General features: G+C 36.3%; 1 protein-coding gene across 1 annotated transcript in view; it reads right to left on the bottom strand.

Annotated features, from left to right (window-relative positions):
• Positions 1–677: 677 nt before the first annotated feature.
• LOC125776334 (uncharacterized) overlaps positions 678–26,778 on the bottom strand; it is a 65,398-nt gene continuing 39,297 nt past the window's right edge. Inside the window, exon 2 of the mRNA XM_049448077.1 lies at positions 678–1,407. The gene's annotated coding sequence lies outside the window, so the exon portion shown is untranslated. The remainder of the gene's footprint in view (positions 1,408–26,778) is intronic.

Genomic DNA, 26,778 nt, shown 5'->3' with positions numbered 1-26,778 from the left:
CAAGATTGAATAATATCCCCTTTTTCTAAAATGATTGAGGACAATCAAATTAAGAAGGGAGGAGTTAACACTAAACATATTTACATTTCTCACCAAACATATTTACATTTCTTATTAATTATTACGAAACGTATAAGCATATTTTTTCTATACTTTTGCTGACTATCATTTCCTGTTTACGTCCCAAATTTTGTTTAGCCCATTTCTGATCGTTGCACGCGCGACCCAAAAGTGCTGACGTAGCGTCTGCATTGAATGCACGGTCACGTTGCACTGCATGTGATCGCTGCTCACACACTTTTAATTCCAATATAACTAATTTTTAACATAAGTTTCATTTCAGTAGTTAAGTGGTAGTCAATAAGAATAGTTAAGAAAAAGAGGTTGGACTAAAAAGACATAGTCTTCCCAACGAATAATAATAAATAACCGAAAAAAATTGTATTATAAAATAAAATCCTTTTTAAAATAAAAAAATGAAAAGTATTTTATTAACTTACTTACAAGATGCACACATATGTATGTATTTACCTACGATTTGTACCTACCTCTATTACCGCCTACCTTCAAATAATATTTTATCTGCCGAGATGCATCCCGTAGTAATAATAAGCCATGGTGTGCGGAATTGACTAAATTTAAATAGAATATATATTGTCTATACTGATTGTATATATGTACATTAGAGTGGGTCAATTTTTTTCTTGACAAAGCGGTTATCAAAATCGTAAACTACGATGAATTCTAAGAAAATTTGCTTAAGAAACCATGGGTCGAATATGAAAATCGAGCTTCCGGTTTTTAGCGAGAAAATTTCGTGTATTGTATTTTGTAAAAAAAAATCCAATTCCTATTCCACTGTCGATTGTTTGCTTGTTTTGTAGCTATCGAAGCTAATTTGCTCAAATTTGGTATGTGATGTTGTATTTAAGCAGAAAATTCGACAGTAAAGAGATTTTTTACAGGGGGCGTGCCACTGCCCCCTTTGAATTCATATGTATGTATATCTCTGGAACCACCCCACCGATTTCGTTCAAATTTGGTATACATATTACACAATGCCTACTTAAGGGATATCTGGAAAATGATTGAAATCGGATAATAACCACGCCCACCTCCCATATAACGGTAATTTTTGAAAACACTAAAGATCAGAAATTTTAATAACTGTTGAAGGGAAACATCTTGAGTTTGGTATTCGGTGTTGTATTGTAGCCAGAAATCCGACTATATGAAAAATTGGCATGTCACCGCCCACTTTTGAGTGCATATGTAAATCTCTGGAACTACTTTATCGATTTCGTCTAAATTTAGTACACATTTTAGATTGTAGCTAGTTAGGTGAGATTATGAAAATGATTAAAATTGGGCAAAAACTACGGCCACCTCCCATATAACGGTATTTTTCTGTACGGTCACTGCTTTATGTTTTCGACTCTAGTAGTTGTTACGTATACTGTCTTCCTTTTCATTTAGTAAAAAAAAAAATCAAATCATTCCAAAAACAAAAAAAAAAACTGCTATATGACTTCTTTGTTAAAAAGAACATAGCTCTTTTCGATCTGGTTGGTATTTGTTGCGACGGTGAAGTCAGCAATACTGGCACGGAAAACGGCATATTACGACGGTTTGAAGTGTGGTAGACAGACCATTGCACTGGTTTGTTTGCTTGTTACATTTAATGGAGAGGAAACATATACTTTATTTTTAAAGGTCACAACGTTTTATTTCTTAAAATTATAAAACCTATGAGCTTTTACTTATCTTGTGTATTTATGATTTAATGGCCAATTTCATAAAAAACTTTTTTAACATTAATCCAAACATCAAAATTAGACCATTATCTATACAGCTTCTAAAGCTCTTGGAATTTCCTTTCGATCAAATCCAGACATAACCACTTTTGTTAGTTTTCTTAAAAGATTCAATAACATTTTTGAATGTTTTAAATTTGTGTAGAGCACTTTCTCAAAATTGCAAGTATATAGAGATCTTAAGATCAATTTGATATGCATCACAAAAAGAACGCTGATGAGAAGGTGTAGCAGCACCTCTACGGTCACTGCTTGATGTTTTCGGCCCCAGTAGTTGTTACTATTTTCCATTTCATTTATTGAAAAAAAAAAAAACAAATGAAAAGTTTCTCGTTAAAAACCGGAAGCTCCATTTTGATTTGAGACCCATGGTTTCTTGGTCAAATTTTCTTAGAATTCATCGTAGTTTACGATTTTGATAGCCGCTTGGTGCATTTTTTTTGCTCCATACAAATTGACCCACTCTAATGTACATACATATATTTAGCAGGTAATTCAACCCATACAAACATACTTAGGTACAATAACCCTTTTCAAATGACGTCAATTGGCGCCAAATAAAAAAGGGAAGATAATTGTATGTCTACTTTTAAAATAGAGGGACAAGTGTATCAATTAATAGGGTCCATAAACAGCACACCCGGGTAAATATAATGCTCCAGCTGTAAATGAGGTAGCCGTCCTCTTAGTTGACGAAGAAAAACGCGCATAAGATATAGTGCTCCATGGTAGAGACGGCCAACATAAAAGGGTTTATGAGTTACACCGATCGTATAAGCGCATAACAAAACAATGACGTGCATGCAATTTTATGTATTTAGGTTGATGGTTAGAACTAATTGTTTCAATCCATTACACTGTGGTATTAGAGAGATTTAGGTGTTCATTCTAAATTCATTAAACCCTTTTGGACTGCCACATGAATTGGCTTAAAAAATTATGCTACGAAAGTAAAATATATAGTAAAGGCCTTTTTAGAAAAAAAATGGCAGGCTGCGAGTATTAGATATTTATCCTTTTGCAACATGTTGCTACATAGTATAATATTTATGTTCACCTAACTATTATAGTCCAAAAAAAGATACACAACTGTTATATAGTATGGTGCAATGAATCACGAATTTAAAAAAATTGTCGTGGTTCCGACTGCTAATTGGTTTGATGTATATACATATTTCCCAAACCACTCAAACTATTTGATAGTATACAACAGCCCTTGCGACAACGCGAAAATATGTGAAAGTGCGATAAAGCAGTAACTAATGCGAGAGGACTTTATAGGAGACGGTGTCAAAATAGGACCGTGCACCGCCCAACTTCATGTGACGTGACATATATATATCCGGACTTACTTTATAAATTTCAATCAAATTAGGCATACGGGAATATTTTCATATACGATATCAGAGAAGAACCACTCCTATTTCCCATATTAATCACCTAAAAATCTATATTTATTTCTATATTTACCAAAGATACCTCGTTTGAGGACGTAAAATCTTATGTTTCGCCATTAGGTTAGTTTAGATGGCTGATCAAGAGATCGCACATGGACTAGTAGAATTAGTCCTTTGTGAAGCCATTGAAAAACGAACTCTGGTGTTCGGACTTAGATATCGGCAAACCGTTTAGTATCCAATACAAATCTACAGAGACGCTTAATTTCTATGCTCGCCAAGTCGGCGGGTGTTTTGAAGCTATGTGCCCCCAAGTGTCTAAGTCTTGACCTCCCATAAGCAGGGCAGTCAAGAAGGAAGTGCTGGCTGGTTTCTACTGCATCCTCCTCCAAGCATTCTGCATGCGGCGTCCGGTAAGATTCCCAGTCTTACAGCATGTATGCCAATAGGGCAGTGGCCCGTTAGGAGCCCCATCATTAATGAGAGGCTAGCCTTACTGAGGGCAAAGAGATCACCAGATTTCGCCATTAAAAAATTAATAATATTTATATCCGTAAGCTTAATCATCGTTTAAAATATACGTTTCTCTTGATATGATTTTATACATCTCATTCTGGCCACCCTAGGCTTTAATACGTGAATTTGTTCCGAGATTTAGAAACCATAGTGAGGAAACAATTATTAAAACTCCGAAAGTAATCACCAAGGCAACCCAAAAATTGCACTAAAAACTTCATTTTTGGCGCAATAAAATTGCACCAAAAATTGCGTTTTTTGCACTTAAAATTGCACTTTAAAAAAACCTTACAAAATTGTTTTATGTAAATTTTATTTTTATAATATGTATATAAAAGAGACAAAAAACTTAAAAGAGTACGTATTCATAGTACCAAAGGTTTCTCTTGTTGTAAAAAAGAAAAATAAACTTAAAAAACTACTTATTCATAGTACCACAGATTTATCTTGGGAATTTAAAAATGAAATAGAAATATTTTAATTTTTTGACTTATTGTTTGAATAAATCACAAGCATTTGCATTAAATTACTTAATAAAAAAACTATGCCAATTGTCGCGACAAATAGATTTATACATCGAAACCGATCTTTCTACTTCAACTGAAGTCAGGGGTGCGAATCTAAAAGCGCAAATTTCTGCAATGTCGTAATTTAAAGTAGCACCAATCTTCTCTCCAGAAATTTGATTCGATATTTCTTTTATTATTGGAAAACCTTTGTTTTTTGTTAAAATCGAATTAAATTTTCGTACTATAATATCGTTACCACTTTGTTGAAGTACTCGTAATTCTTTGGCCTCCAGTATTACTCTAAGTTGAGTATGTAGAGCTAATCCGTTTGATTCCAAAGTTTTAATTGATTTGAGTATAAACCCGAAATTACTTGAGATAGAAATTAAGTTTAGGCGGACGTCATCATCGTTTAGAATATCAATGGCAATTTGTATAAATTTTGATTCAGTTTTATCGAGCAACAAAAGTATGCGTTTAATTTTTTCGAAATTTTTCGCATAATAAAAAGCTGCCTCCAGCCAAGTACCCCATCGAGTGATAATTGGCTGTGAAGGCAATTCGAGCCCTGGCTCAGTGGCTTTGAAAATATGTACTCTTTTTGGTGCCTTAACAAAATTTTTTTTACGCTAGAGATTAATTGGTCGACTTTTGGACTGCTCTCGCGAATCTTTTAGCATACTCTGTGGAGACCATGAATGAGACATGTTAAATGCGTCATTTTTGGATAGAAAATCTTTAAAGCAGTTGCGGCTTTCACCATATACGGCGCAGCGTCTGTGAGAAATAAAAGAATACGAGTTTTGTCAAATTTTGGGTCCAACAATTTAATTGCATCGTCAAAACATCTAGCAATAGCAGTGTGATCGGGTTTCTCTAACTCTGCTACATGCACAAAAAAATGTTTTTTGGCCTCTTCGGGATTCGTATCCAATATGCCACAGACGACGTTAGCAATGTACGAGTCGGTTGTCTCGTCAATCGATATCCACAAATATTTGTTTTTTATTTGGATTCTTATGGCTTCAAGAGTTTCGTTGTAAATTTCACCAACTATTCTACGCATGGAGGTTTCAGAAGGAATAGTTAAATCTACATATTTTCCAAAAAAACTTTTTAGGTTTTCATTCCTTAATTTATGAAGTGGAATGTCCGATGCAACTAATGCTTTGCATAAATCTTGCGCGAACTGATTTTGATTGGAACTTGTGGTTTGAGTTAATAATGGCTACGTACTTGTTGATGATTTTTTTTTCCGCTTCACTATGTGCCAAACTTGCAACATGCGATTGCAAAGAGTATAATCTTTCTGACGACACAGACTTGTTGCAAGCTTTGCAAAACAATACGACGCCATCAGTTTTAAAAATAGGATATTTCGCGACATAAGAAGCTAATTTGTCCGTTTCTCGCTGTTTTGCTTTCGGCATTATCTAAATTATAGAATAAAATAAATAAATCACTTTGTTTAATTGAAATTGAATAAATTTACCTCACTCGATTCTGCAACTAAAAATTAGTTACATGCCCGGCCACGCTATATAACTTTATGTTAGATATGGTAAACTTCAAAACATCTGTTCACAGAGATGTGACATATGATAATTTGTGTATCGATAATTTTTCAAATGTAATCGAAATTATGAAAATGGCTACTTGAAATTGCATTTTTGCACAAAATTGCATTTATTGTTCAAACTGCTTCATAAAATCGTATTTATTTGCAAAATTGACACTAAAAAGTCATTTTTGCAAAATATTGCATTTATTGCTAAAATTGCAAAAAATTGCAACAACAAGTTTAGTTTAAATTAAAGAGAAATTTACAAAACGTATTCCTAATTAACCGACATTAGAATTGCGATCACGCAAACAACTTGCAAATGCAATTTTTGGGTTGCCCTAGTAATCACATACCAAATTAACTGATTGGTACTTCAACAGAACTAATTGTAGTTTTTTATAATAGTTGTTTAAATAAGCAAACATCCCCCTACCACACCAATCTATTCGGGAAAAACTGACACACCCTAGCACAACTCACCACACTTGAGAATAACACCACACTCAACATCTAAAACGAACATGCACCGGAGAATATGTTAAAAATGATATGCCTCAACGAGTTGAGGAACCAACTACCAGTAAATTTCAGCCATGAGCTGGAAGCATGGACAAGCCGCTTTGTACTTATTCCATGAGAGATAAGTTTCGTTTCCCTCGTATCCTTCGAAAGTCACTGGAGGGAGAGTAGATGTGGCAACTCCGCCTGCAATAAATTCTACTACGGCACCATTACAGATGTTGATGTTCAACAAGTTTATTGAAGCACAGAATATCTATAATATAAAAATAAATCGCAAAATGTGTTGGTAAACGCATAACTCAACAACGTCTGTACCAATTTGGCCAATTATTTTTTCAGATATTCGTTGAAGTCCAATGATGGTTTTTACGCCGAGAAAAATGGCAAGAAAAGCCCTAAAAACAGCCCTGTTATTGAATGTTTGTTTGTTAGTCAATTCCAAAAAGTAACTTTTTTCCATACAAATTTTTCTTTTTCCATTTATTTTTTTGGTTTTTTTTTAAATATTTTGATTTGTAAATTATTTGAATCGTTCAATTTCGGTCGCTTGCTTTTTTATTCCGGCTATTGAAAAGAAAAATTATTGAAAATTATTCAGTGAAAACTTTATGTGTGTTTCAGACGAAGTGATCAATTACAGATTGAAATTTGTTACGAAGCCACGAAGAGGTCACGCTAATATCGGTCACCAAGGCACTTGGATGAGTACTCCCAAGATGCGATGACATACGTGTGGAATTATAGATCGCGGTCAATGGCCAAAGCGATTGTCACGATGTCACAGCACGACTTTTCAAACAACATCTACGTTGTGTTCTATGTTTGATGGACTTTATCTTGAAGTAACGTATGGTACATATGGTGCTGTTAGATGCTGGAAGTACTCTGTTGAGTTGCAAAAAAGAGGTTTGCCGCACGCACACATCCTCCTTTGGATGATGGATGGTGGTTACACTAGATCAAATTGATGAAATCATTTCTGTGGAAATTCCAAATCCAGAGCAAGATCCAGTATTATGCGGAGTGGTAAAAACCAATATGGTTCATGGACCTTGCGGACACAACAATCCCTTTTCGGTTTGTATGTCTGCGTCGCTCAACAGATAACAATGGCAGAACATTCAACATTCAATTTAGAAGAGCGAATATCGAAGTTGGCAACACATGGAACGTACTATATTTCCCACTATTGTCTAATTCACATTCAAAACCCATATTATTGTTAGAATTGCAATTTGGTGAAATCGATAAAATACGTTTGTAAGTACGTCACTTGGCGGTTTTTGGTCTTGGGCGATACGGCGATATGTGAACTGCAATAAAGCGCTTTGTAGGATATCTACTTTTGCAATTCATGAACGTTTTCCGACTGTTGTGCATCTCGCAGTTAATTTGGAGAATGGCCAAAGAGTGTATTTGAACCCAGAAAAAACAGTACAGCCAGTGGAAACACCGCTTAATGACGCGGTTCAATTTCATTTGAGTCATTGCGTAGTGTGAATGGTACGGTGTGTGCAACTTTTTGAGAAGCAAGCCTGCAACTACAATTGCTCCAATACGATAATCACGATGCGATAGCTACTTCGAATGCAAATGAAGATCGCACACTTTTCGCGATAATCATCTCGACATATCACCCTTCAAATCTGCGCCTGTTCAAATATCATTGAACATGCTTACTTATCAGCAAAGCCGAATTTCTACTAAATAGAAATATCTATTTATATATTAATATACATACATACATACATATATACATAATGCATTTACAAGCAATGCACATCTAATAATAAGTAATAAAAATGCATGGGACACAAATCATAAATTTACAGAAGAGATAACATTAAACACACACACCCACATGTATTAAATTGTACTCTTGAAAATAACCCCATGTCAACCAGCAATAAACAATATGCTGCAATAGATACAAACATACACACATACACATATATTTAGTTATTTAAGATAGTGTTAATATTTGTATATAAGCAAGAAAAATACGGAATAAAATCAGAATGAATAAATTCTCACTCGATGAAGGTCTTTTCATTTCCCCCCACCAGAGGTAAGGAATGATAAATCTTTATTGAGTTACAAACGGCGTCAATTATAGGATACGAACAAAAATGACATTGCTGAAGACATTTTACATCGTACTCGCATTCGCTAAGAATTGGAGCAACTCCAGTGGTTTGATATTAATTCCATTTGCCGTTTATCAATTCACGAAAGATGAACTCATCACCAATGTTCGGATATTGGCCAAATTATCGTAACTATGATTCTTTAAGAACACGCGCATCCAAAAATACCGATGTTGTTGACTTAAACTGGAAGATTCAAAGTCAAATTCCGAGAGACTTGCGTTCATACAAATCTACCAAACGTCTTGACAATGAAGACGTCGCACAGTGGTGCCGCTTCATACAAGCCGCGGCAAAAAATAGAAGGAATCGAGGTAGGGCTTTGAAATTTGGCACACATCTCTCATATTGCCAAATTAGATGAAAAAAAAATTTGTTAAAATCTGACCACAACCACGCCCACCTCCCATATAACACAAAAATCAAAAATCATCCTACAGTAACAAAATTTTCTACAGTGTAATATTTTGTAAATATAAGCTTGTCCAGAAAAAATAAAGCAAATCCGCCCACAATTACGCCCATCTTCCATATAATATAATCACAAAAGTTGCAATATTTTCGCTGTTATCACAGTTAGACTGTTAAAAATTGTCAAACGGATTTGAAACAATAAAAATTATAATTTCTCTAAAAATGAAACAAGTCCGCCCATAACTACGCCCACCTCCCATATAACATAACCAATAAATATTCAAAAATGATCATATGTATATTATTAATTATTTATTCAACAAGTAATTTTTTAACATCATCGTCCAATTTTTTTTTGGGATTTGTTCTGAAACCATTAATAAAAGGATCCGATGAAGCTAAAAGCAAGTGCATTACATCTTGATTTGTAGAAATTCTGTCGCATTTTCTAGAATGATTAAGCCTATATTTCTTGTAATCTTTATTGCGAGCTTCTTGAGCCTCCTCTGATAGCATGCCCAATGGTAAAATAGAGGATGAAACAATTTTACTTCCAAGCATTAAAACTTTATGTACCGTCATTGGCATATAGTAAAATTCATAAAGGCTGACATATAACCTCGGAGTTTTCATGCAATAAATTTCAAATTTTTGAGGATCTATTGCTGCTTGACTATTGATTGTATTTAATATTGTTTTAAATTTCTGCAATATCACAATATTTTATTTCTTTTCCCATTTCAAAATTTCGTGTTTTCTTAATTTTTTTTCACCCGTGTGCACTTCTCTCGGTATCACATACGACATACGAACGCCAAACACTTTGAGGGTTTTACTATACTGACCTAGTACGATCACCCTGACTTGGAATTTCTCACCCCCCAGATTGGCTGTTGTATTGTGTAATTAGTTCAAATAATATAAGGCATATAAACTAGTATTTTGTTGTTGTTGTATAACGAGAGACAACTCCAAAAAATAACAACTAAGCAGCAAACCGAACAATAAAAAAACAAACAAAACAACGAAAAAAAAATGAAAATGCAACAGACAAGGTTGTAGCTATCTTTGATCCTTATCCTCACGTATCCGCAGTTCATTTTTTCGTTATCAAATCCCTTAAAGTGTACATAAAATATTAGGACTAACTAGACTATGTAGGTACATGTAGCTAATAGTCAAAGCTATAATTTTTACACAATTTTCAAGAGTTCTATTTTTATTTGACTTTAAAAATACGTTGTTATGTCAGTGCAATGTCAATTCGCAAATACGTGATGAATTAAACCGTATTCATTGTCTAGAAACACTACTGGAATGAAATTTTGTTAAAATTAGAAAGTTAAAAATTACATATTTTTTCCGCCTTTTACCCACTGTGCGTCGCCGTGAATTATCCAGTGGAATTTCTAAATTCTTTGGAGAGGCTTGGTAGTAAGCTACCGCATAATTTGCTTTTCAAAGTAGGATCTGTCGTTATTACGTTTCGCAATATTCATGCGCCGAAACTGTGTAATGGAACCCGATTGATTGTGCCGCAGCTATTGAATACAGGGAGGCAGAATGCTTGATTCTACGAATTCCTTTGAGTTCTAACGATTTGCCATTTCAGTTCAAACGTACACCGTTTCCAGTGTGGCTAAATGAGCTTCTGAGTAAAAAAGTAAAAAAGTGAATACCTGTGGACAAACTAAGTGCGAAAAAATTTAACAAAAGTGCGGTTACCAAACTGTTTTCGGTATCCGGTTTATTTTCCGTAAAACCGAGAAACCGCAAACAAAGCAGTTTGGTACTGTATATAGCGGATTATTGATTGCCGGTAAATGCTTACCGTTGTGTTATAAAACTATCCCAAAAACAAAACAAAAAAAAAATTTCAAGTATTGACTTGCACAATTTTCCAGCAATACCCCTTCTAATTAATCAAGTATAAGCAGGATTGCCTAAAAAGCAACGGCAATCATAAGGAAAAAAAAAAACAAACAAAATAAAAGCGTATGTTAAAATAACATTCCTTATATTATAAACACATACATACATATATGTCCCATATCACATATTTACATATATTACATACTGAGAGCATAACTTGCTCATTTATTATATTAAGTTGGTTAATATGTTTAACAATTCTCACATCTGTATATGTATTTAAAAATATATACATACATACAGCTCAATTTACAAGATTTTTCTTTCTTTTCGCGGCTTCTTGTCACTGCGGATATATATATGTGGCAACGCCGTATTCACCGCTCATAAGCAACCCTTTGCTACGTTTTCAACACTATCCTTTAGCAACGCTGTACTACCTTTTTCATTCTAGCTGTAAGCAACCCGTTTCCCAGAATCCTATCATTCTTCCCTTTTTTCTACAAACCGTCATACCGATCGGACGTATCCACGGACAACATTTCTTCGTGCTAAGTATTATTTAAGTATTTGTAATAAACATCTAAATAAAGAAACAACTTCTAAAACTGGTGACCCCGAACAAGTGAAACGTACCTACAGATGGAACAGCAAGGAGAAAGCACCGCACAGGCATCTCCGCCCGCGAGCGTACGACCGGCAGCGCAGGCGAATCAAACTCAAGGCATTCTGGCCAGATCAGCAATCGAAGTGCATCAGCCCGATCTGCACGTGGATGCAGCAATGGTTTCTCGCATTAGACCGCCTAATATGAACGACACCAACATCGAGTCTTATTTTTTGTCACTGGAATTCTGGTTCGCGGCTACAGGTGTGATCCACGACGCACGAAAATACAATCTGGTCATGGCACAAGTTCCACCAAGCAAGCTAATGGAGCTGAAGACCATAATCGACTCTACTCCCGCCATAAATCGTTACGACTACATCAAGTCCAAACTTATAGCTCAATTCGCGGATAGCCAACAACGACGCGTACAACGTGTTCTTTCCGATATGCCATTAGGCGACTTAAAACCAAGTCAACTTTTCAACGAAATGCGCCGGGTGGCCGGCACAGCACTTTGCGAGACAGTAATAATCGACCTCTGGGCCTCGCGTCTACCTCCTCACGTTCAAGTTGCTGTTATCGCATCAAAGGGTGACGTAGCAGATAAAGTTGCTATTGCAGACGCCAGAGGAATTAAAGAAGGAAATCGCGCAACTGACGAGGTAAATCGAATCCATAAAAACACACCGATCGCGAAGCCGTAGCCGAAGCCGACCGAGACAAGAACGAAATACACGCCAGGATTGCGCACAGCCAAACGAATTATGCTGGTATCACCATAAATTTGGGGCCAACGCTCGAACTTGTAAGAAACCCTGCTCTTATAATACCAGGCAAAAGAGCGAATGACTATCCGAAACGAAAACTGCAACGCCTATCGGTAACGGAACTCCTGCAGTCACACAACGCTTGAAACTCTTCGACGGACTTTCCCAATACAACTTTTTAATAGACACCGGGGCAGATGCATCGGTAATTCCCAAAACCACTCGAAACAACAACATGAAGCCATCAACCGTTAAACTGTTTGCGACAAACGGCACCGCAATTACCGTATACGGCGAAGTGCATCTTAAAATCAATTTAGGCTTAAGACGAGAGTTCCTTTGGAACTTCCTTATCGCCGACGTTACGAGCGGAATTATTGGAGCCGACTTTATAAGTCACTATGGACTGTTGGTTGACTTAAAAAAGAAACGATTAGTCGACAACCTAACTTCAGTGACATCGCCTGGGAAGCTCGTAAGTAACAATAAATTATCAATAAAAACATTCGACACGTCATGCGCATATGCAAGTCTACTCAAAGAGTTTAGCAATTTACACACACACACGCGTGGCACAACCCGGAAACCCAGCTGTATCCTCAGTCATTCATCACATCGAAACTCGCGGCTCACCTCTATCTGCACGACCAAGACGCCTTTCACCAGATAAACTGGCAGCGGCTAAAGCAGAATTCGAAAGTTTAATCAAATTGGGTATCTGTCGCCCATCGAACAGCAGGTGGGCCAGCCCTCTTCACATGGTAATAAAAGCAGACGGTACCTGGCGACCATGTGGAGATTTCAGGGCACTCAACAGTGTAACAGTTCCAGACCGATATCCAATTCCGTACCTACAGGACTTCACCTGTAATTTAAAGGATAAGACGATATTTTCAAAGATAGATCTGCAAAAAGCCTTCCACCAAGCTCCTGTAAATCCAGAGGATGTTCCGAAAACAGCTATTATTACGCCTTTCGGCCTCTTCAAATTTATATTTATGCCTTTCGGTCTTCGCAACGCAGCGCAGACACTACAAAGACTCATACACAATGGACTGTATGGAGGAGGACGAGGACTAGATTTTGTATTTCCATATATGGATGACATCTGTGTAGCATCATCATCCTTAGACGAACATCTATCTCACCTCCGTCAACTTTTTGAGCGCCTACAAAAACATAACCTACGACTGAATGCTACAAAGTCAATCTTTGGAAAGTCCGAAATCACATTCTTAGGACACACAGAAGGAATACGACCTCTACAGTCAATGGTCTCAAACGATTCTTGGCCACAATAAATTTTTACAGACGCTTTATCCCACATGAAATCGAAGCGCAAATACCACTTTTAGCCATGTGTCCCGGAAACAAAAAGAACGATCGCTCTAAGCTCCACTGGACGGAAATTACGACAGCAGCTTTCGAAGAATGTAAAACCCAGCTTTCGAATGCATCTCTTTTAGCACACCCCTCAAAGAACGCCGAGTTGTCATTATGGGTCGACGCTTCAGATAAAGCTGTAGGAGCTGTCCTACACCAGGTAACGGACAGATACTTCGAACCCTTAGCATACTTTTCAAAAAAATTCGACAAAACGCAGGTACGTTATAGCACTTATGACAGAGAACTTACAGCAATATTCATGGCCGTTCGTCATTTTAAATACATACTAGAAGGACGCAACTGTCACATCTACAGCGATCACAAACCGCTAATTTACGAATTTCAGAAGAATCCTGAAAAGTGCTCCAACTGACAAGCTCGCCAGCTTGATTACATTTCCCAGATAACTACAGACAGTCGCCACGTGGAAGGAAAAGAGAATGTAACAGCTGACATGCTCTCCAGAATTGCGAAAATCCAAACAACCAGTATTGATTACAACAAACTCGCTGAAGACCAAAAAGTCGATCAAGAACTCAAGCTTCTACTCAAAAACAACGTTATCTCATCGCTTCAGTTAAAACTATTTACAATACCCGGATGCGATAAACAAATAGTCTGCGACGCATCGACCGGAAACATAAGACCATTCATCACAAAGAAGATTCGATCTGAAGTGTTACGAGCTACCCATGGGTTATGCCACCCAGGTACACACGCTACAGCCAGACTACTGACAAGCAGATTTGTTTGGCCTGGAATTCAAAAAGACAGTATTGCATTCGCAAGAGCATGCGAACAATGCCAAACGGCAAAAATCACTCGACACACATTTACGCCTCTCAAACGCTACGAGTCCGGAGACTCGCGATTCGATCACATTAATATCGACATTGTAGGACCATTTCCCTTACATGCAGATAACCGTTATTGTCTAACAATCATCGAACGCTTCTCTAGATCGCCTGAAACTATTCCTATACCCGATATGACAGCACCAACTATCGCAAAAGCTCTCATCGTCAATTGGATCGCAAGATTTGGAGTTCCAGCTATCATTACATCAGATCGTGGACCTTATTTGCAGAGCTAACAACATCGCTTGGCATAACTCATTTGAAGACAACACCATATCACCCACAAGCAAACGGTATAGTAGAAAGATGGCATCGAACGTTGAAAACTGCAATTTTATGCATTAACTCCAAACGTTGGACCGACTTTCTACCAACAATACTTTTGGGCCTACGAACCGTCTACAAACAAGATTTAGGAGCGTCACCGGCAGAACTAGTCTACGGTGTACGCTGTACTACCTTTTTCATTCTAGCTGTAAGCAACCCGTTTCCCAGAATCCTATCATTCTCCCCTTTTTTCTACAAACCGTCATACCGATCGTACGTATCCACGGACAACATTTCTTCGTGCTAAGTATTATTTAAGTATTTGTAATAAACATCTAAATAAAGAAACAACTTCTAAATATACATACAAACGAGTTAACTTGAGAAAATTACCTACGATCGGTGAATTCTCTTTTCGTGGCTTCTTCGTACATATATACATACATATATACGTATATATATATATATATATATATATACAATATATATATATATATATATATACATATATATATATATAATCGTTTTTTGTTATATTGATTAATTTATTTAAGTTGTACCACGTATATATATATATACAATATATATATACAATATATCAGCAATAATGTCGATATATATATATATATATATATATATATATACGTGGCACAACTTAAATAAATTAATCAATATAACAAAAAACGATTTTTATAACTTAATTAAATATTGTACATAAGTGTTTCGTCACATACGTAGTACGCTCACTGCTTCAAAGTCCACATTGCCATATTTCCCGCAATACCCCTTGATTTTTGATCAACAAAAACAAGCAGGATTGTGTAAAAAGCCAAAGCGTAATACATATGTACATACATACATGCATATGTACAAAGTGCAGTGATCTCCAAAACGAGCGCTCATTTGCACATAATAAATAAAATATCCACCTATAGGTATACCCTATAGGACATTTGGACATAAAGCATAAATAAAAAGTATATACAAAGGAAAAAAAAATACTTAGAATAATTTCCGGTCATTAAAAAAAAAAAATAATTATTATAATTAAATCAAACTTAAGCAATTAATTATTTACTTAATTTTAAAACTCTTATTAACATAAAAGAGTTCGCGATTACACATATTTACAAATACGTAAAGCGTTATCTACATATATCAATTTCGTTCAAAACTCTTATTTACCTAAAAGAGTTCTCGTCTAATCATATAAATACTTATATAAGTTAATGTTTTACTTTATTGAGTTTTGGAAAGAAACTGATACATAGAATCTTAAAAATACCCTAAGCTAGCTGTGGTTCAACGGCAGCGGCGTCGGCAGAGTTTGGATGTTGAATAGTCAGCAGAATTGAAGTTGATTATTGTTGTATTGATCAGCAATAATGTCGATCACTTTTGGGAGTTGCGTCGGCAGAGTTTAACGGATGTTGAATGGTCAGCAGAATTGAAGTTGATTATTGTTGTTGATATTATTATTTATTGATCAGCAATAATGTCGATCAATTTTGGGAGTTGCAGCGGATGTTTGTTTATGTTATTCAACTTTAACAACAACATTGTTGCAATGATTGTTGTTATGTTGAAATAAATATTTGTTGTGTCAACTTTTAAGTTATTGAACTTTAACAATTACATTGTAGCAATGAATATTGTTGAAATAAATAAATATTTGTTGTATTAACTCTCCCTCCTCAAATTCCTACTTGTCCTCAAGTAGCTTTAAAAGTATGGTATGTTATTAAATTGTGGTTGGACTGATCTAGGAAAATTGTTCGTTTCACTCATGATTTCTGTCGGAACTTTTCCAATTTGTAGGATTAGGTTTTCCTTTGGTTTTATACAACTATTGCTATAATAATGGCCGATAGAAAAATTTTAGCTATTCGGTTCGAGGAGGAATCTGTATTTATTAGGTCTAATTGTTTCCTATTTTTTATGTTGAGTGCGTGAAGGGATTCCAATGATAATATTTGAAGATGCTCCAATTCTATTGGGGTCATTTGGATGAGTGGTGCTCCGGGTTTCAAAATAGTTTTCTCCTTGTTGCTGAATTCTTTATTATTTATGGTTATGTTCTCATTCCAATAGTGTACGAGATATGTTCCTTTCAGATGATGGGTTATATTATTCTGTATTAGGCTGCCGTTAAAGTTGTTAAGTAGGATTAAGCTGTTGTCAATCTCTTCGATTTCTGGGATATGGTCTGCATTACTGAAATCACACAGCGATTCTTTGCCCTCAACTAATTTAGAAATACATTTGGATTCTCTTAAGTTAATGGTTGTATCTTTTTTACAAATTTTTATATTGTTGGATATTTTACAATTTTTTGGTACTTTTAACATAGATTTTTCGGACAAAAATATTTCATTTGTTTCTAAGTGAACTATTAGTTTATTTTTTACAACTGGTTTTATTAATAAATTTTGATAATTGGTTGCTTCTAATTCTGGAATTTTTACAATGTAAACAATAGCTGTTTTATTATGTAAGACTGATACTTCAGCGAACTCTAACATTTCTTCGACTGATAAAGTTGTTATATTATTTTTTTGAAATATTTTGTGGACTTCTTGTAATTCTATTTCGTTTAAAAGTAAAGTATTTATTATATTTTGTTTTGCCCATTGAGTTGCATATTTGACATTTATTATTTCTTCTTTGATTAGTCTTACTTGATTTTGGAAACTTATTGCTATTTCATTATTAAACAAATTATCTTTCTTTATTGCATTTTTTAACATATTTGAAATTGTAGTTAAGTCATTAATTCTATTCTGTAGTTGATTATTTATAATGATCTGGTTGTTATTGTTTGCATTAAGGCTATTTAGATTATTTTGTATTATTAATAGATCATCATGATCTGGATTTCCTGCAACATATTTCCAGGCTGATCCGATCCAATTTATTGATCTAGTTTGGCGGTCTTGCGAAGTGAGTGTATTTAATGCAGTGAGTGATTGTACTATTTCGTGAGTTAGAGTATGAAAGAGATAACTTGTTTTAAGATCTTTAATGGTATGTTCACGAATTTTTAGAAGTTCAATTTCTATTTGCTGAAGATCTATTAAGTGGATTAATTTTATGGATGACGTTTGTAGCTTCCCTATTCCTTTATAGATGGTAATGGTATGTGCGTCTGTATAGTTCGTAATGTCGAGATTTGCCTTTGCCATTGGCAACCACAATAAGAGTAAAAGAGTTGGTTGAAAAACAGTATGTCTATGAAATGTAGGAAATGGAATGGTAAACTTGTAGTCAGGAGGATGTTCTTTGTAAATAAAAATTTGGTTTTTAAAAGCGTTTATCGGTACCTCAATGCTGGGAATAAGATTATGAGAAGAGCTTTGAACACTGTGTTGGGTTTCTGTTATTGAATTAATTTCATATTGTTTTGGTACTCGAGACAATGCATCGGCTACAATATTTTCTTTTCCTGGTTTATAGAGTAATTTCTTATTGTACTCATCCAGGTATGACTTCAATCTTTTAATCGCTATTCCACCTTTTTTCCAATTACAATTATGTGTAAGTGGTTCGTGATCTGTACTTGTGCGTATTTCGGCTTCAACGTTAGTGGTATAGGTCAGTTTGTCATCGGGTTTTGGAAACAAATTTGGGCATTTTTTAAACAAATGATTTAATTCTTTTCGTTGATAATTTGCGAGATGATCTAATTTGGGTATAATTGCATTTACTGATTCAAAATTTTTCTCTTTTATGGGAATACTCATGCCGTTTCTAAGGAACAATTTACCTCTTTCGGTGTCAATAATTGCACCAAGTTCCTTCAAACTGTCATTTCCTAATATTCCGTCAAATGTTCTGAGTGTGGGTAATAAAAAGAATTTAACTATTGATTTTGGATCATTAAACAAATTAGCCATTTTGTAATGGGTTATTTTTATTTTACCTCCTACGGATACTGCATTAAATGGGGTTTCATTCTGTAGTGGATTCTGAACAAATTTTGGCTGAATATAATTTCTATTGGATCCGGTATCAATCAGTATTTTAAGCATTTGTCCGCTACTCACCTTACATTCGAAATATGGAAGTGAGGAGTCAGTTATTTCTAAAAAATTAATATAAATAGAATCGGTTTGCTGTTCTTGGTCACTATTTTCAATAACTTCGGTATAGTCGCTAAGTGTTTCATCGTAATCTGTCTGTTCTTCTTGTTCTGAAATAGTTTGCTGATAATCAGCCATAGTTGGTACTGGTTCTTCTGTGCCTGTTTGTTGGTAAGTATCTGTCTGAATATTAAAATTCCTTTGTCGTTTGGCTATCTCGGCAGTGGGCATGGGTGGTCTTTTACCTAAATCAAATTGTGGTCGGTTCATGTAGTTAATCTGCTTAGTTTGGATACTTCTGTCAATGTCCATCGGTTCTGGTCGTGGTTGTGGTTTGGCAACCATAGGACGAGGTGGTTGGTATAATGGTCGTTGTATGTTATGGTTCTGTGCGAATTGGTTACCTATATTAGTAAAATATGGCCTTTGTTGTGGTTGTTCAAAAAAATTATTTAATTGTCTGGGATTCATGGTTGGGTTTTGCGGTGTTTTAATTCTGGATGGAATAAATGGTCTAGCTTGAAAATATGAAAAATGAGGTGTCGGAACTTGGCGTGGTACTGACGTTGGTCTATTGGGTTGATTTCTAAATATGTTTTGTTGTCCTCTATTTGACGCATGATTGGTACGGTATGCTTGATTTTCCAGTTTCAAACATAAATGCAATGCAGTTGGTAAATCAGCAGGCTCCTTCATGCCGAGAAGACGTGAAAGGTCTCCACGTAATCCGCGAATAAAGGTATCAAGAGCCTTATCCCTGTACAGCTTGGTCATTAATTGTTCCGATTCTCTGCCTAATTCCATACACCCTATCTTATTAAGGATCAACGATAAATGTTTATAGACGGCCTGATGGAATTCCTCAACAGACTGGTTAGCACCTTGTGCTATGGTGGTCATTTGGTACTCTAATGTACCCAAGTCTCTTTTATCTGCATAATGTAGCGTAAGGCATTTGGAGATGGCACTCCAATTTAAAGGTACGTTGTACGATTCTAACGCAGTGTCTGCGTTACCAGTTATTTTATTGCGAATGGTATGCAAAATACCAAAGTATTTTGGCGTACCAACTGTGTGTTCGTAAGTTCTTAAAATTCTGTCTACACTTTTTTCCATGAACCAAACTCGGCTGGGTCACCGGAAAATTCTCTTAAACTTTTTACTATGTCTGGCACTTTGTCTAGTTCTCCTAAATTACCTAGGTGCTCTTGGTCAATTCCTTGACTCTCTACATTGATAAAATCAAATGTTTGATTTTGAGTTTGTTGTAATAAAATCGGTAATTGTTCATATAACACTTGCCGAATGGCATTTGTTAAGTCGCTAGGTTGGGTCATATTTCTGTTGTTTTGAAATGTCGCTTGTCTTTGTAACTGTCTTTGTCGTTGATGGGGATTTTCTTCAATATCAATTAATGGGGGTCTAACTAAATTATTTGGATTAGCCATCCGTTTTATCAAAATTTAATTTTGTATTATTAACTTGATTGGAGTATTTTTACTACCATAAGTTTTTCATGATTCGCCTTAATCAATCAATAACATTATTTTAATTTATTATTATTGTTTTTGAAAACCAGTAGCTGGTTTTACCCTTTTATCTTGGAGGGTCCTTTGGGTAGGAATCGCAGAATTGGGTTAAATTATACTACTTTTGCTTACAAAACTTCGTTAAGTTAATTGTTTGCAAAAGTAGGAGTTATTATTTTTTTATCGCTTTACGCCCTTTTGATTATTTGTAATTTTATATGCACTTAAATTTCACAATTTCAATTAGTTAATTTCACTTTCACTTAGGTTTAATATTTTATGAAATATTTATATAAAATTTTAGTTTTCTACTTAATAATTATGTTTTGAGATTTAATATCAATTTGTTTGTATAAAATTTAAAATTCTCTAATATAATTTTTATTTTCAATTAAACTTAATATCTGTATATTTTTTTCATAAATTTTCAACATTTCAGGTATAATTTCTGGCGTACTTTATTTATTTCTTTTCTTTTCACTTTCAAATATCAAATTTTAATTTTTTAATTCACTTATGTTTCAAAATTTCTTAAATTCTAACTTACATACATTAGGGAATTTGATGTGGTCGCTCCTCCTGGTAACTCGGATTTTGTCCCGTTTGCTTCCTACTAGGGATCCTGCAGCTTACACAAGTGTAGAGGATGTCCTGCGGGCTGACCTGACAAGACTTGCAATCCACCGATGTTGTCCAACAAGGTCTACTTTTAAGTTTTTATCCTCGTTGGTCCCTGCTCGGGCGCCAGTTAATGTTTTACTTTATTGAGTTTTGGAAAGAAACTGATACATAGAATCTTAAAAATACCCTAAGCTAGCTGTGGTTCAACGGCAGCGGCGTCGGCAGAGTTTGGATGTTGAATAGTCAGCAGAATTGAAGTTGATTATTGTTGTATTGATCAGCAATAATGTCGATCACTTTTGGGAGTTGCGTCGGCAGAGTTTAACGGATGTTGAATGGTCAGCAGAATTGAAGTTGATTATTGTTGTTGATATTATTATTTATTGATCAGCAATAATGTCGATCAATTTTGGGAGTTGCAGCGGATGTTTGTTTATGTTATTCAACTTTAACAACAACATTGTTGCAATGATTGTTGTTATGTTGAAATAAATATTTGTTGTGTCAACTTTTAAGTTATTGAACTTTAACAATTACATTGTAGCAATGAATATTGTTGAAATAAATATTTGTTGTATTAACTTATATATATGCAAAAATATTTTGAAATCTCGGTTTATTAAAAAGCCATTTGGTTTATTGATTTTTTTTTGAAACTCTTACATATAAATTCCATTCCATTCAACATTTTATATACGAAATTTTTTCTAAACATATATTTACAAGTCTAGTTTTCACTAAGACGTTTTGATTCATTCTATACATCTTTTAAATGAGCTCAGACTCAAAGGAATCTAAAACAGCTCAGTTGCCAAAAGTTCCAAAGATGATTTCGGAAGAAAAAGGTCCATGCACACCGGCAAAAGCTACACGCTCAAAGCAAGGTGCTACAAAACTAAAGAGGGGTAAAGATATTTCATGTACAAAATTCATTGCTGAGAGTGACAGTTTGATTCGATACTGCACTCGATTTTCATCTTCACCGATTAAAGACAACTCTGAATCGGTATTAGAAATCAAAAAAGACAACTTCTGGACACGCCTCCAAGCGGCATATGACGCAATCGTAGAATCTGATAATTCAGATCTACCAGAAAATTTTAAATCCTCGGCATACACCAAATATGAACACTGCCTAGACCAGTTCGAAGACACAAAGGCAATGATTTCTGATCAACTAAAGCTATTAAGAGCAATTGCACCTACTCCACAACCGAGTTCAGGCATTCACCTTGAAGTGCCAGTATGCGACACAGATATATTTCATGGTGGTTATGAACAGTGGTCGTCCTTCTGGGACATGTTTACAGCTGTGTACATAAACCATCCTAAATTATCACAAGCGCAGAAATTATATCACCTCAGATACAAAACCAAAGGTCAGGCAGGCGTAATAGTCAAACAGTTCGCTCTCAATGACGAAAATTTCAATTTTGCTTGGGAAGATCTTAAAGCACGTTACGAAAACGAGAGAATATTGGTCGACAAGCAAGTGACGATACTAATGAATTTACCAAAAATTCAGAAAGAAACCAGTGAAGAATTCATAAAGCTTCAATCCACTGTTTCAAATTGTTTGTCTGTTTTATCGACACAGAATATTCCCACAGATAATTGGGACCCCATTCTGGTAAATATATGCACAGCTGCATTACCAGAAAAATCGTTACTTTTGTGGGAGCAGTCGCTCTCATCGCGAAGAAAGTGCCCAACGTGGCAGCAAATGAAAGAATTTCTTAACGAAAAACGTTCAAAACGACCTCAATAGAAGCTTTAATAGACCCCAAGCAAGTAGCCACAATAATTTAAACAGAAGCTTTTTTAAAAATCAATCGTTCACATCCGAACAATATAAACAAACGTCATGCGAACTTTGTAGAGGAGGTCACAAGCTAAAACGTGCAATTGAAAAAAATGAATGTTAGCGATCGAAACAATTTCGTAAGAACGAAAAAATTATGTACCAACTGTTTGTCGCATGCGCATACGCTTAAAGATTGCGAAAGCAAATTTAATTGCGTTTATTGCCATAAAAGACATCATTCTATGTAACATATAACCAATTTTTCCAGCTCACCCCCAAACAATGCAATGTCACAACAAATTCTGAATACTGCCAAGAAGCACCATGCTGCTCAAAGGCGTTAAAAACCCAAACCCTACATAGCGAAACCGAGGAGAACTGTTTAAACTCAGAGCCTTAATAGACCAAGGATCACAACGATCATTTATAGCGTCTAGGGCACAAAACAGGCTACAGTTACCAACAAAACTGGCCAACTTTGAAATCATGGGAATGGGCGGAAGTGTTGTTCAAAACTCAAATAAAATCTGCCCCATTACCCTCTTTTCCCCAAAAGCGGATAAGCGCATACAAGCAGAAGCTATTGTCTTACCGCAATTAACCAACATGCTACCAAGCTATCATATAAATAGCAAGCATTGGCAAAAGGTTTCACACCTAAAGCTAGCAGACCCAAACTGCAACACCTCCGCTCAAATAGATCTTCTATTAGGCAGCGATCTCATACCACAGATAATACTCGAAGGTATTGAGAAAATTACCAAAACACTTCTGGCGCAAAATACCATTTTCGGATGGGTCCTAAGTGGACTAGTTGCGGAACCAGTTAGATCATTGACAACTCAAGTTGAGGAAGTCTCAAATGAGTACCTCAATTCACAATTGTGAAAATTTTGGGAACTAGAAGAACTCCCCACCATATCAGTCACAACCCCTGAAGATCAGTGTTGTGAGGATTTTTACAAAGCCACAACTACAAGATCAGAAAATGGTCGGTACGTCGTACGGCTACCACTTAAGCAACAATTTCCTAACACACTCGCCTTAGGTCACTCTCGCACCTCTGCAATACAGCAGCTTCTAAGTATGGAAAGGAACCTACTTAAAAAAGGCGCACTCAAATCTGAGTATGATGGTGTGTTAGAAACACGGAAACCGAAAAAACCAAACCGATAATATCGCGATATAATAAAATCACTTAAACTTTCACTGTAATACGAGAAATACGTCAATATCGACCGTTAAAAGAAATAACAAATCGTCAAAAAATAAACATGGATGTAGATACGCCAGTCGCTACAACGCCAACCGCTCGTGCTACCAATGCGCCGCGCACCGGGCCTACACCAGCGCCCCGAACTGTGGTTGCAACACCGCCGGCACCTGTTCCGGCAACCGCGCCTGCAGCGGTACTTGCACCCGCATTTCGCGATGGCACCCTACCATCACCGGCCACATCAAGGACTTTGGAGACCCTTCGGATAAGGTGCCCCATCTGTCGATGCCCACATCGTCTCCACCATTGTGGAATATTCCGGGGTATGCGACCTATGCAACGGCAGCAAGTTGCCCAGGCCCACGGGCACTGCCTTAACTGCCTGTCGCACACTCATGCTACTCCAGAGTGTGAGTCACGGGGGCTGTGCCAAACGTGTCACCGGCCGCACCACACGCTGCTACATCGCAGCTCGTCACGCACGCGAACCGGCCACCCAACCATCGCGGCCGCGTATCTCGACTTCCACCCGCTGATCGTGTCATACACCAGCGGAGTGGAACCCAGTTGCGGCGTCGACAGACTGGACCACCACCTCGTCGATCCACGGGCCTCTGCAGCGTTGTGGCAACGCTGCAACAGCTGCAGCGCCTTCTAGGCTAAACAGTCGTTTAGGGGGGCCGGGATGGCTAAATGAGCACCTGACCCCCCTCTTAATATAATACTCCTACACCCCACACATAGACACCATACTCAACACGACTACACCATCTGTATCATCCACACATCATACTCAACACATCTATACCATATTCATCATCCACACCTCACACTCAACACACCTGCTGATAATCAGCCATAGTTGGTACTGGTTCTTCTGTGCCTGTTTGTTGGTAAGTATCTGTCTGAATATTAAAATTCCTTTGTCGTTTGGCTATCTCGGCAGTGGGCATGGGTGGTCTTTTACCTAAATCAAATTGTGGTCGGTTCATGTAGTTAATCTGCTTAGTTTGGATACTTCTGTCAATGTCCATCGGTTCTGGTCGTGGTTGTGGTTTGGCAACCATAGGACGAGGTGGTTGGTATAATGGTCGTTGTATGTTATGGTTCTGTGCGAATTGGTTACCTATATTAGTAAAATATGGCCTTTGTTGTGGTTGTTCAAAAAAATTATTTAATTGTCTGGGATTCATGGTTGGGTTTTGCGGTGTTTTAATTCTGGATGGAATAAATGGTCTAGCTTGAAAATATGAAAAATGAGGTGTCGGAACTTGGCGTGGTACTGACGTTGGTCTATTGGGTTGATTTCTAAATATGTTTTGTTGTCCTCTATTTGACGCATGATTGGTACGGTATGCTTGATTTTCCAGTTTCAAACATAAATGCAATGCAGTTGGTAAATCAGCAGGCTCCTTCATGCCGAGAAGACGTGAAAGGTCTCCACGTAATCCGCGAATAAAGGTATCAAGAGCCTTATCCCTGTACAGCTTGGTCATTAATTGTTCCGATTCTCTGCCTAATTCCATACACCCTATCTTATTAAGGATCAACGATAAATGTTTATAGACGGCCTGATGGAATTCCTCAACAGACTGGTTAGCACCTTGTGCTATGGTGGTCATTTGGTACTCTAATGTACCCAAGTCCCTTTTATCTGCATAATGTAGCGTAAGGCATTTGGAGATGGCACTCCAACTTAAAGGTACGTTGTACGATTCTAACGCAGTGTCTGCGTTACCAGTTATTTTATTGCGAATGGTATGCAAAATACCAAAGTATTTTGGCGTACCAACTGTGTGTTCGTAAGTTCTTAAAATTCTGTCTACACTTTTTTTCCATGAACCAAACTCGGCTGGGTCACCGGAAAATTCTCTTAAACTTTTTACTATGTCTGGCACTTTGTCTAGTTCTCCTAAATTACCTAGGTGCTCTTGGTCAATTCCTTGACTCTCTACATTGATAAAATCAAATGTTTGATTTTGAGTTTGTTGTAATAAAATCGGTAATTGTTCATATAACACTTGCCGAATGGCATTTGTTAAGTCGCTAGGTTGGGTCATATTTCTGTTGTTTTGAAATGTCGCTTGTCTTTGTAACTGTCTTTGTCGTTGATGGGGATTTTCTTCAATATCAATTAATGGGGGTCTAACTAAATTATTTGGATTAGCCATCCGTTTTATCAAAATTTAATTTTGTATTATTAACTTGATTGGAGTATTTTTACTACCATAAGTTTTTCATGATTCGCCTTCATCTATACCATATTCATCATCCACACCTCACACTCAACACACCTGCATCATATACACCACACACGAGGATACCGGACACAATGCAAAAAAGGGACTGACGGACGGCGCTGAGGCTCTTTCTGATTCGATTGGTGCGCTTATACGTATGTACATACTAATCAGTCAACCGAGTATCCCGCGAGATACACCCCGGTGTTTGTCCGATCAGGGTTATTTTTTTTTGAAGCGCGGCCAAAGGCCACCCACGCAAAAAAAAAATTCAATGCGTAAAAACTTTGATACACGCAAAAAAGAGCCATACGCGAAGAAGTAGCAATGCCATAGAGGGTATAACAACCTCTCTAACATCTGATCATATTTAACCATTTGATAAATAAATTTTAACAATAAGTTAAATATTGAAATAAAACTGTTTTTGTACTATATAATGTTAAATAAATGTGTACAAACGAATTAGTGAACTGCTAGTGGATACAAAAGTGCAAAATTAATTTTATATCGAGAATATACGTACTTCAAATAGTGGTAATTTTCAACTTTAAACGCGAATATCTCGAAAACTATAAGCTTACTATATATTTTCTTGATCTGGAGAATCTCCCCTATCCGACCATACCCATTTTATTCCCCAAGTC

This window comes from Bactrocera dorsalis, chromosome 2 (genome assembly GCF_023373825.1).
Source record: "Bactrocera dorsalis isolate Fly_Bdor chromosome 2, ASM2337382v1, whole genome shotgun sequence".
Lineage (NCBI taxonomy): Eukaryota > Metazoa > Arthropoda > Insecta > Diptera > Tephritidae > Bactrocera > Bactrocera dorsalis.
Note: the sequence above shows the minus strand (reverse complement) of the source record. Positions and strands in the feature narration are given on the sequence as shown.